At 30.9% G+C, this 12,220-nt stretch overlaps 1 long non-coding RNA gene across 1 annotated transcript; it reads left to right on the top strand.

Moving 5' to 3' along the window:
• Positions 1 to 6,657: 6,657 nt before the first annotated feature.
• On the top strand, positions 6,658 to 8,577 carry LOC136221775 (uncharacterized). Its single transcript, XR_010685301.1, has 3 exons — positions 6,658 to 7,174; positions 7,442 to 7,498; positions 8,376 to 8,577. It is a non-coding gene; the product is annotated as an uncharacterized lncRNA (long non-coding RNA).
• The last annotated feature ends 3,643 nt before the right edge of the window (positions 8,578 to 12,220 follow it).

Here is a 12,220-nt window from a genome sequence, read left to right as displayed (position 1 = left end):
TTTAATAGTAATAAATAATCTTTTATATTATTTTAGTATAATAATAAAATATTTGCAATATTTTTTTAGTATGTTTTTATTTACTATAGTATCTTACTAGTTGCACGGGTTAAATTGGCATTTTTATATTTTTCTATATTAATAATTTTGAACAATGCTTTTTTTAGGGATAAATTTTTTTTTATAGAAATTGGGACGAGACAGAACTTGGGCGGGGTGAGCACCCATGGCCCAAGAACTGTCAAACCCGCAATATATTAATAAAAGAAAAAAGTGAGTGTTTGAACAAGAGAATAAGAAGGAGAACAAACAAAAAGAAGGGGAGGAGAAAAGATAGGAAAAGTCAAGAAAAACGCAAGTTTGAAATACTACAAATGTCATCATTGATAAACCTGTGGCAAAAAGCAGACTCTGAAGGCCACCAATTGATCACTGAGGAAGAGACTCTAAATTTTACCAATGCATCAGCAACTCTATTTCCTTCCTTAAAGATGTGTGAAAAGAGAATATTCATCCTACAGCAAATGCTGAGACAATGCAACCACTTTAGGGATAATAATTATTGTATATTTTATATAATTCTTTTAAGAAAATAATTAATCATAAACTTTTATTTTCAATATTGATCACTGTAATAAAAAAAATTAAATAAATTTTATATAATTAAAATTGAAACAGATTATTATCATTATCAAAATACAAACCTTGAGAGTGTTGATGTAGTTATAGAGCATTTAAAATCAAAATCGTACGCAATAAGTTGATTAGTTATACACTTCGATTGAATTCGGTTTTTCGATTCTTTTTTTACTATAATCTTAACTTACCAAACCGATTGAACTCGATTTTTCGATTCGTTTTTTTACAGTTTGATTTGACATCTTTTTATATTTAGATGTATTTCGGTATTCGGTTCGGTTTGACAAAAAATGTAAAAAAATCGGATTGCACCAAATTACACATATTTTATATTATTACTATTATATATTTAATTTTACAAGTTTTTTTTTTATTGTTGTTGAACTAATAAACCAATATAGATATATTTTTAAACTATTTCCATTTTTTTGTTGAGGTACTTTAGTGTGGAAATATAGTGATTTTATTTGTTTTTATTACTACTATTATCGAAATTCGGTTTGTTTGGCTTAAAAGTAAACCGAATATTTTGGTTCGATTATATTTCGATTTTATATATTATTCGGTTCGGTGTGGTGTGGTGTCAATTCTTTTTATAATTTTAGTATTCATTTTTCAATTTGGTTCGGTTTTCAATTGATACACGCCTCTAGCAATTAGACAATAATATAGGGTAATAGTATCTAAAATTGACTTAGCTTTGTTAATGTAACTTTAACTCTTATTTGTATCATTAATATTGGAATAAATTACTTTTGACTTACAACTGTGTATCATATCTATTTGTCTTTTTTCCTTTGAAAATTTGCATACTATATAGTTGGAAAGTAATTTCCAAGTAAAAACTTTCACTTAAAAAGAAAGACACAGATGCCAAATTCTGCCTGAACTTTTTTTTTTTTTTTTGATAAAATTATACCTTAACTTACCATGGTCTTCAACACTACCATTTAAAAGAGAATGGTCCATTGTTAATCTGTAACCAAACCTCATGCTATAAAATCCCACGTCTGTCATAATGTCAATGCAACACATCAGGCGAGTTGTAACTACTGTCTGGGATTTTAAGAATGGTCTGGATGTCCTTAGGTTTTAAAACTTACCAGAGAAAAGGCATATTCTATTGCCAAAGCTCACTAACTGTAGTCAAATGAGAATTATGAAATTGACAAGAGTAGTGATATAGAAATTATGGCTAGGTAACCACGAATCCTCCCAAATACGCAACCTACTCCCATCACCAACACACCAACGAAAGCCACTTGAGAGACGAGAATCCGTATTCCAAAATGCCACACCGTGTTTAACTCGGATTAGAATCCAAATTATCCATAAAAAATCTCCATATGGGAAGTATTTAGCTATGATAATTTTACAAGAAAGGTTGTTTTGTTTTCTAACTAGGTTCCACACGTGTTTTCCCAACACAACAATGTTAAACAGTTGAAGATGACGAAATGCAAGATTTCCGTTCTCTTTTCTATCACACAAACGATTTCAAGAACACCAATGAATACGACAACTCCCATCAGATTTTGGGTCAATGCCACACGATGTGTGGCCCCTCCGGACACCACGTGTGGCTTGCCTGAAATGACACTCCAGCCAGTTTTGTCCCCAAGCTTCCATTTATGCACCAAACCTAAATTTACTATTTTACCACTCTAAATTTTAGAGTTTTACCATGTGGGTTTAATCACCTAAATGTAATTTAGTGATTTGTTCCTTTATTACTCATGTCCTTATTCAAGTGTTTGTGTAACCCCCGTCCCGGGTCACATTGAAAACACACAGAAACCCAACAATTATCATAATTAAGCAAAAACACCAACATAACTATATAAAGGCTCTCCATTTATTTCCGTCTATCAAAATCTCATAACCAAAAAGTTAAATAACAAACCAAATAATTTAATCCATCAACAATATTCACTTAAATTTAAGCAAATAATCCAAACCAATAATATAATAAATCCTAATGAATGTCTACAAAATTGCTAATGGGAATGAGACGTTTATGCTTGCCATCCTGAACGCATGGTAACCCTAAAAATCTAGCAAATAGGAGAACTTCTAAACCTAGCCTGAAAAATATGGCAAGGGGTGAGTTGCCTACTCAATAAGCATAATTACAAATATATATACATATCATTCATACATATTATATTTAATCAGATAACATAACAAACCAGAGTCTTGACTATAAATAATATCCTAAAGTTAGTATATTTACTTTTAAGGGCCCTAGCTAAATTTAAGTGAAATATGTCCAATGCTCTCATGGTTAACAATATTCAATCGTAGGTATACACTATCACCCTCAGTTTCAGGACACGTATCCTTTTAACCTTATAATAATTATCCAAACAATACGGTACTGCTATCGCCCCCAGTTTCAGGACACCGTAAAAATTCAATTAGAGTAAAATAACACCCTACCCAGGTGTCTGTGATCACAGTATCAACAAACCTCCAGACCATTGTACATATCCACTTAAGCTAGCTAATTAAGTGAGATTTTAAAATGAGGCGTATTGTTATTCTACCATAGACAATCACCTTGTAAAATAATTACTTCAACATATGATCAAAATAATATGCATCAGCTGCGAAGTTAAGCACAACCATATCCAAATTTCAGACATCTATATATCCCCTCGTTGCGTAATCTATGATTTTAAATTTGATTTCATCCAACTAAATAATAATTATCCTTCACCATCTGATCAGCCAAGACAAAAAAAAAACAACTCAAATATTATCATCTTCGTAATTAGTAGGTTTTTCCAAAACATCACAACTATATACATAATTTCCTTTTCCTGGAACACATTATACATATATAAGAATCCATAGCATGGTTTTATCATCACATCACACATGTATATTTTTTTTTTGAACAATTCATATATAGATATATATAAACATATAAATATTAATAATTATGATTATCTCTCGTTCCAAGTTAATCAAACTGTTCGAGTTCTTGTTCACCCGTTTCTTCCTCTCCTATAAATATAAAAATGCATTCCTATAATTAATTCATGTTTAAGAAAAATGATAGATATGTAATGTAGGTTCGGAATGTTCGTAACCCCTCCCCACGATATCAATTAAAGTTCCAGCTCAATCTAATTAATCAACTAGTTTTTAACCCGTGCAATGCACGGATTCATCTTAATATATAAATATTAACAAAAATATAATTTAATAATTACAATTAATGATATAAAGGTGTTATATAAATTAAATATTAATATTTTATTTTCACATTTAATTTAACTAATATTTTTATTGATAAATATAATAATATAATTAAAATTAATATATTATATTATATTATATTATATTTTTTGTCAGTAAAAAATAATGAAGTGACACATCAGCTTCATCGTTACTGTTTTATATTATATATAGATATGCAGAGAATTAGAGAGATTTTAGGGATTAATTTAAAGGCCTAATATACAAATAACTCCCTGAACTTGTCCAAATGTTGTAACTGCCCCCTCCAACTTCCAATTGTAACAACTTACCCCTCAAACTTGTCCAATTGTAAAATATAACCCCTCATACTTGTTCAATTGTAAAACAGAACCACAAATTGCTGACACGGATTGCAATTGAAGAAACACGTGAAATATAAAAGCTGGAAACGCTCGTGGAATGTGATAATCAGATCTTTAGACCCCAAAAAAATTAGTATTTAAGTAACCAAATCCTCAATTCTTCAACTTCTTCTTCTTCTTTTTGTTATTGCTATTCGTTTTTTAGTCATTTCTTGATTCAAAGTTTTGGGATATTATGTGGGTGAAAATGTGTTTATGTGGAGAAATAGCTCCATTGAAGATTTCATAGCGTGATACGAATTCGGAGAAATATTTTTACGGTTGCTTCAAGTACGGGGTAAAAAAAATCCCAATTTGGGGTTATGTTTTACAATTGGACAAGTTTGAGAGGTAAATTATTACAATTGAAAGTTGAGGGGGCAGTTGCAATATTTGGACAAGTTGAAGGGGTTATTTGTGTATTAGGCCTAATTTAAATTATGTAGAACTTTTAGATATAGATATGCAGAGAATTAGAGAGATTTTAGGGATTAATTTAAATTATCTAGAACTCTTAGATATAGTTAAATTAAATATTATTATTTTATTTTCACATTTAATTTAAATAATTTTTTTATAGATAAATATAGTAATATAATTAAAATTTATATATTATATATTATATTATATTTTTTATCAGTAAAAAATAATGAAGTGACACCTCAGCTCCATCGTTACTGTTTTATATTATATATAGATATCCATCTACTTAAATCTAAAATTCTAACCCTTTAAAAATCCAATTATCATAGAAGACTAATAATTTAGAAAAATGGTACATATACCGGGTAAAATTCTGGTTGGAAAACGCTCACCGGAGTCTCGCCGGAATACGGTGGTCGGTTGCCGGAATTCCGTCAGACTTGTCGGAAGTGCGAACCGAGACTACCACGAAATAGCCAACGTTCAGAGGAATCCAAAAATACACTCCATTCACTACTAAAATCGCCTAAAAGGTCGGGATCTAACACTTTCCCGATGGAAATACCTGCTCCGGTCACCACACATTTCGGTCAGAAAAATATGAATAGTGGTCTCAAAATCTTCCTTATAAAATAAGAAATTTAATGACGCAATTTTCGTTTCAAGGGATGGCTAGAATATGAAATTATAATTATAGTATAAAAAGAAAATCAAGTTATTAAATTTTTATTAATCACCCACCAATTATTTACTAAAATTTAGATTATTATTTTTTATTATTATTATGATTTTGATATATGTGATAAGTATTAGACCACCCACAATGCATTGAATCACTTTGCAAAAGTGATACAAATCAGTGAATCGTTGCATTGGAGGAGTGGGTATCAAATGAAGAGAGAGGGAAATTGCATCACTTTTATGATGCGGAGGGGAGCAAATAATGGGATAATGAAGGTTGTGGAACACGCAGGCTTGAGTGGTTGAGATCGCGCCTCAGCAGACGCGTGTGATACACGCGCGCTTGAGGCGCGTCTCAGCTTTTGGTGCGCCTGCTGTGCACAGTTTTTTTATTTTTTATTTATATATTTTTTAATTAACTAAGACGTTGGACTCTTTCTTTTTTTTTCACAAATTGGACTCTTTCAATATATATGGATATAGGTTTAATTTTTTTTAATTAAGTCCACATGACTGCTGGACTATTGATTAAAAAAAAAAACTTATATATATAATTACCGTTTTATAACAGTTATATTTTTCAAAAATTTCTTTATAAATATCCAAATTCATTTTCACATACAAAAACACACCTACATCTTACAAATTTTAACACTAAACATATTCCGAGATATGGATAAACGCCAACGTAGCAAAAAATCCTTTCAAAAAAATCAGTATTCCGATTCGCAACACTCTAATCTTTTCCAAATGTCAAACCGAAATACGTCGAATATGCAAATATCTCCCAAGAGGGGATCTCCACAACCCGTATTTCCTCAAATATATGTTATTTTTGCAACTAATTATATTTTTTAATTAACTATTTCAGTGGAAAATAATTATAGATATAATTGATATTTATTTTTTTTAACTAATTTATAGATTAATTGAATTTTTTAAATTGAATGATGAAATAATTAGATTAATTGTTTGGTGAATAGAAATAATAATTTATTTGAAGTGTGTAAGAGTTTTATGACAAGTAGGGTCTACGTAGAAAATTAATACAAATGGGTGTAATGGGAAGTGTATTAGATTTTTTTGAAAAAATTAGGTTTTTAGTGAAGTTATACAACAAAAGTGATTCGGCCACTGTGGGTGCTCTTAGTTAGTTATCAAAGATTTTATTATTATTGTTAGTTATCATATATAGGAAATCAGATTTTTTCAAAATCACAGAACCTGCTCTTCTTCTTTCTCTTTATTTTTCTTATGTTCTTCAATTCCATTTTTCATTATAACTCCATATTCTAGCCGTTCTTTGAAACAAAAATTGCACCATTAAATTCATTATTTCATAATGAAGATTTTGAGACCACTATTCATATTTTTCTGACCGAAAAGTGTGGTGACCGGAGCGGGTATTTTCACCGGAAAAGTGTTAGATTCCGACCTTTTAGGCGATTTTAGTAGTGAAAAGGGTGTATTTTTGGATTCCTCTGAATGTTGACTATTTTTTATGTTCTCCAATTCCATTTTTCATTATAACTCCATATTCTAGCCGTCACTTGAAACGAAAATTGCGCCATTAAATTCCTTATTTCATAAGGAAGATTTTGAGACCACTATTCATATTTTTCTGACCGAAAAGTGTGGTGACCGGAGCGGGTATTTTCACTGGAAAAGTGTTAGATCCCGACCTTTTAGGCAATTTTAGTAGTGAAAGGAGTGTATTTTTGGATTCCTCTGAACGTTGGCTATTTCGTAGTAGTCTCGGTTCGCACTTCCGACAAGTCTGACGGAATTCCGGCAACCGACCACCGCATTCCGACGAGACTCTGGTAAGCGTTTTCCAACCAGAATTTTACCCGGTATAGGTTCCAAAATATATGATGGTTTTTTTTCTAAATTATTAGTCTTCTATGATAATTTAATTTTTAAAGGGTTGGAATTTTAGATTTAAGTAGATGGTTATTGATTAATTAGATTGAGCTGGAACTTTAATTGATATCGTGGGGAGGGGTTAGGAACATTCTGAACATACATTACATATCTATCATTTTTCTTAAACACGAATTAATTATAGAAATGCATTTTTATATTTATAGGAGAGGAAGAAACGGGTGAACAAGAACTCGAACAGTTTGATTAACTTGAAACGAGAGGTAATCATAATTATTAATATTTATATCTTTATATATATCTATATATTAATTGTTCAAAAAAATATATGTGTGTGATGTGATGATAACCATGTTATGGATTATTATATGTGTATAATGTGTTCCAGGAAAAGGAAATTATGTATATACTTGTGATGTTTTGGAAAAACCTGCTAATTACGAAGATGATAATATTTGAGTTGTTTTTTTTGTCTTGGTTGATCAGATGGTGAAGAATAATTATTATTTAGTTGGATGGAATCAAATTTAAAATCATAGATTACGCAATGAGGGGATATATAGATGTCCGAAATTTGGATATGGTCGTGCTTAACTTCGCAGATGATGCATATTATTTTGATCATATGTTGAAGTAATTATTTTACAAGGCGATTGTCTATGGTAGAATAACAATACGCCTCATTTTAAAATCTCACTTAATTGGCTAACTTAAGTGGATAGGTACAATGGTCTGGAGGTTTGTTGATACTGTGATTACAGACGCCTGGGTAGGGTGTTATTTTACTCTAATTAAATTTGTACTGTGTCCTGAAACTGGAGGCGATAGCAGTACCGTATTGTTTGGATAATTATTATAAGGTTAAAAGGATACGTGTCCTGAAACTGAGGGCGATAGTGTATACCTACGATTGAATATTATTAACCATGAGAGCATTGGATATATTTCACTTAAGTTTAGCTAGGGCCCTTAAAAATAAATATACTAACTTTAGGATATTATTTATAGTAGAGTCTGGTTTGTTATGTTATCTGATTAAATATAATATGTGTGAATGATATGTATTTATATATGTATATATATAAATATTTGTAATTATGCTTATTGAGTAGGCAGCTCATCCCTTGCCATATTTTTCAGGCTAGGTTCAGAGGTTCTCCTATTTGCTAGATTTTCAGGGTTACCCTGCGTTCAGGCTGGCAAGCATGAGCGTCTCGTTCCCATTAGCAATTTTGTAGACATTCATTAGGATTTATTATATTATTGGTTTAGATTATTTGCTTAAATTTAAGTTAATATTGTTGATGGATTAAATTATTTGGTTGGTTATTTAACCTTTTGATTATGGGATTTTGATAGACGAAAATAAATGGAGAGCCTTTATGTAGTTATGTTGGTGTTTATGCTTAATTATGATAATTGTTGGTTTTCTGCGTGTTTTCAATGTGACTCGGGATGGGGGTTACATTTAATTGGTATCAGAGCCGACTCTCCACGTACGATGTGTGGTTCAGGGATGAACCAGGCGGAAGCTGGTGGGCCTGTAACGACTCGGTCCGGAGTGGGTGGCGCCGGGGTAGAAGGCCTGAGCAAGGAGCGGCCCTAAGGGATGACGATGGGGGCAGGAATGAACTGAATCCCACATCGGAAGTGAAGAGGGAGTGATTGGGGCTTATTAGTAAGATGTGAATCTAATACATACAAATGCATTTTAAAGCCGTGAGGCCCAATGTGTTGGAATTGGGCCAGAGCGGACAATATCTACATAGTATTGGAGCAAGGTGTTACAGTTTGTAACCCTGGTTGGGACATTAGTGTCTTTTAAAAGGTATATAAGTCTCTCTTTTTTGTAAGAAAGACAACTTTTATGAAATTAAATCAAATTAGCCTCTTGTTGAAAGCTTGTTCTTCAAATTTGGGATTCACTCCTTCAAGCTAGGTTTAAGAATAAGCATTCTTTGTAAATTTAAGATTAAAATCTTTACTTTGATTTCCATCCGTATCATTTTGAAGTTTAGAATTATAAAAGAATTAAAGATATATTATGGGTATTATTTAGCCAATTTTTAGTGAATGTGATATGGATTGTTAATCGACATGAGGATTTTAATCTTAAATCCACAAAGAGATTTCTTTACAAGCCAAGCTTGAAGGAGTTAATCCCAAAAGATAAGAAAGCTCTCAACTACGGAGGCTAGAAAATTCATAATTCATCAAAAGTTCTTTTTTCATTACAAAATAAGAGGCTTTTATACCTACCTCCAATTGAAGTTAAAAGACTAAAAAGGACACATTAGGGTTTCAACCAAAGGGGCAATCCTAGGGGTGAGATATGGATTAAAACAACAAGTGGCAATAGGGTAAATAATGCACAATGGCAAAACAATAAATTAGTGAAGCTTAGCCATTGTCCCCTCCATCAGAACTTGTTGAAGAAGTCTCCTTAAACGGTCCCACACTCCGCATGTTCTAACCGACGCTCCGCGTCACATACTTGGCGCTCCGAGTGAAGATCGACGCTCCACAGAATGGATCTCCTGATCTTTCTCATTTAAGACTGGCCCTCTGTTCCCCCCTTTCGATCAACAGTCCCACGCTCCGCGTAAGTTGCCCCCTGAGTTCGGTTCTCCAAGAATGTTTCTCCTCCTCCCCTTCGAGCCATGATACCACGCGGGGCGTGATCTAACTGATGCTCCGCATGAGTTGCTTCCTGACCCGACTTCGGACTAGAGATCTCCTCATCAGAATGGAATCAAGTTTCTTATCATGGTTATAAAAAAGGTAAAGTCTGATTTGCTCCTATTACTTAAAAGAAGTATAGATTTACCCTAATGCACTAAATAATAAAATTTTACATGGTAAAAAAGAACCTCGACTTATTTCAAGAATTATAGTTCGACCATACGCTTTTTTGGGGATGATAAAGTTCCTTTCCAACTATCACCTATAACATTTCTAAGTAAGATCATTTTTTTTTATTCCTGCCCTAACGAAAAATTTGAAATGTTGGTTTACTGTTATTTGATACGTTATTTACTCACATTGACTTTCCAAAAATCAATTATGTCTAAAATGTTTATTGTGTTGCTATTAATATAGTTACAAACAACCCGCAAAAAATGCATGAAACTGTTTCAATTATCGATAAATTTGTTTAAAATGTCTGATATGACAGTCAAATAACGGTCAAACAAATCCGTTTGAATTATATTGGGCAGGGATAAAATTGATCTTTTTGAAAGCTTAGAGATTAAAAAAATTAACTTTCATGTCCGATGAGTAAATTGATTTACAAAAAATAATACAAGTAAATTTACATTTTAACAATAATACAATATAATATATTAATATCATTTATTTGCATGATTGTTCCCTTTGAATTGACTAGAGCTAAAAAGCACAAAAGCTTTCAATTAGTTATGGGAGCTTCCCCCAATTGACCATTCAATAATTACCTTTTATTCAATATAACTTGGCACAAAATGTTAGCTGGTCTCTTAAAATTATAAAATATTTTGTTAGCCCTGAACTTACTTAAAGTGATATGATTAACTTTTCAAATCCACGTGGAAGAATAAGATCGGATTTAGATAAATTAAAAAGTAGATCACTTAAAAAATTTAGAAGATTGATAGATTAATACTCACAAGTTTAAAAGTTCAATAGATTACTTTAAACAAATTAAAGTGACTAATAAACCACTTTAAATAAATTTAGAACTAATATTGTAAATGCGGTCAATAGCAATTTTTGACAAAGGCTGCAGATATACAAAATCTTAAATATACATTGTTTTATCAAATCAAATAAGTGACCACATTATTCTATTTTGATACTAATAATTTCATAAAAAAATATATTAAGATATGTTTTTTTAAAGGAATACTGATATGTTAAGCTATTAAAAGGTGTTGTAGAAGAGGATTCACCTAAAAGATGTTTGACGAGTCTCGGATCGAGAAATCAGACAAATTATATAAAAAAAAGTGAGGAATACTACTCATTTGGTTTACTTTGTGTTTGATGTTGTTATTTGATGTTACTATTTATTTACTGTTTGATAAAACTATGATTGCATGTTACGGTTAATATGTAAAATGACTAATATGGACATGTTTTAAATAAATATATAAAATTAATTCTAAAAATAATAAAAATAATCTAAATAACTAAAGAAAAATTACAAAAACAAAAATTTATAAATAATTTCATTTTTTCATACGGAACTATATATTAAAATTTAAATTGCTATAAAAAAGTGTATAGTATTTATTCATTTTAACGATCAATTTTTTTATCATAAAATATATAAAAAAATATCAATTTTTATCTTTAAATAAAACGGAAGCAATCTGATCTCTCAGAACATTCATTTAAGTTACTTCAGTTTTCTTATGATTTTTATTTGTATCAACGTCATCTGAACTACTAGATGAGTAGTACGACACAAAATCAGGATATGCATCTAAATGGTTAAAGCATGTACCTGCTATTGTATTTCTTCAAACATAAATATGTAGTGTCATTGAAGCAATCATGATATCCCTATGTGTCGTAAATGCATAAGAAGACTGATGAGTTATTTCCTCATTAGAGGAAAAGAGAAAAAGAAGGAATAACTAGAGTTAATCAGAAATTAAAGAAAATGAATGGATTGAAAAGAACAAGCAAAGAATTAGAATATTACTAATAAAAGTAATATGAATTAACCGAGAAAAGAAGAAGCTAATTATATCTTTAATTATAATTAGCATTAGTTTTGTAGTATAAAAGCAATGCAGAATTCATTTGTAAATGTATCTCATATAAATCCAAACTTAATAATTTTGAGAAAGTGAGAGAGAGAGAAGAAAGCCTCTTGAGGGATTAAACCAAGAGAGAGTTGAGCCACCATTGTTTGGTGAGATTGTTATTATATTCTTGTCAATTTTCTTTAGTGGAATATACATAAATAGTTTTGCCTATTTTTATTTACACAGGGCTGA

Source organism: Euphorbia lathyris, chromosome 3 (assembly GCF_963576675.1).
Source record: "Euphorbia lathyris chromosome 3, ddEupLath1.1, whole genome shotgun sequence".
Lineage (NCBI taxonomy): Eukaryota > Viridiplantae > Streptophyta > Magnoliopsida > Malpighiales > Euphorbiaceae > Euphorbia > Euphorbia lathyris.
The sequence above is the reverse complement of the archived record's forward strand: the minus strand, read 5'-3'. Positions and strand labels throughout refer to the sequence as shown.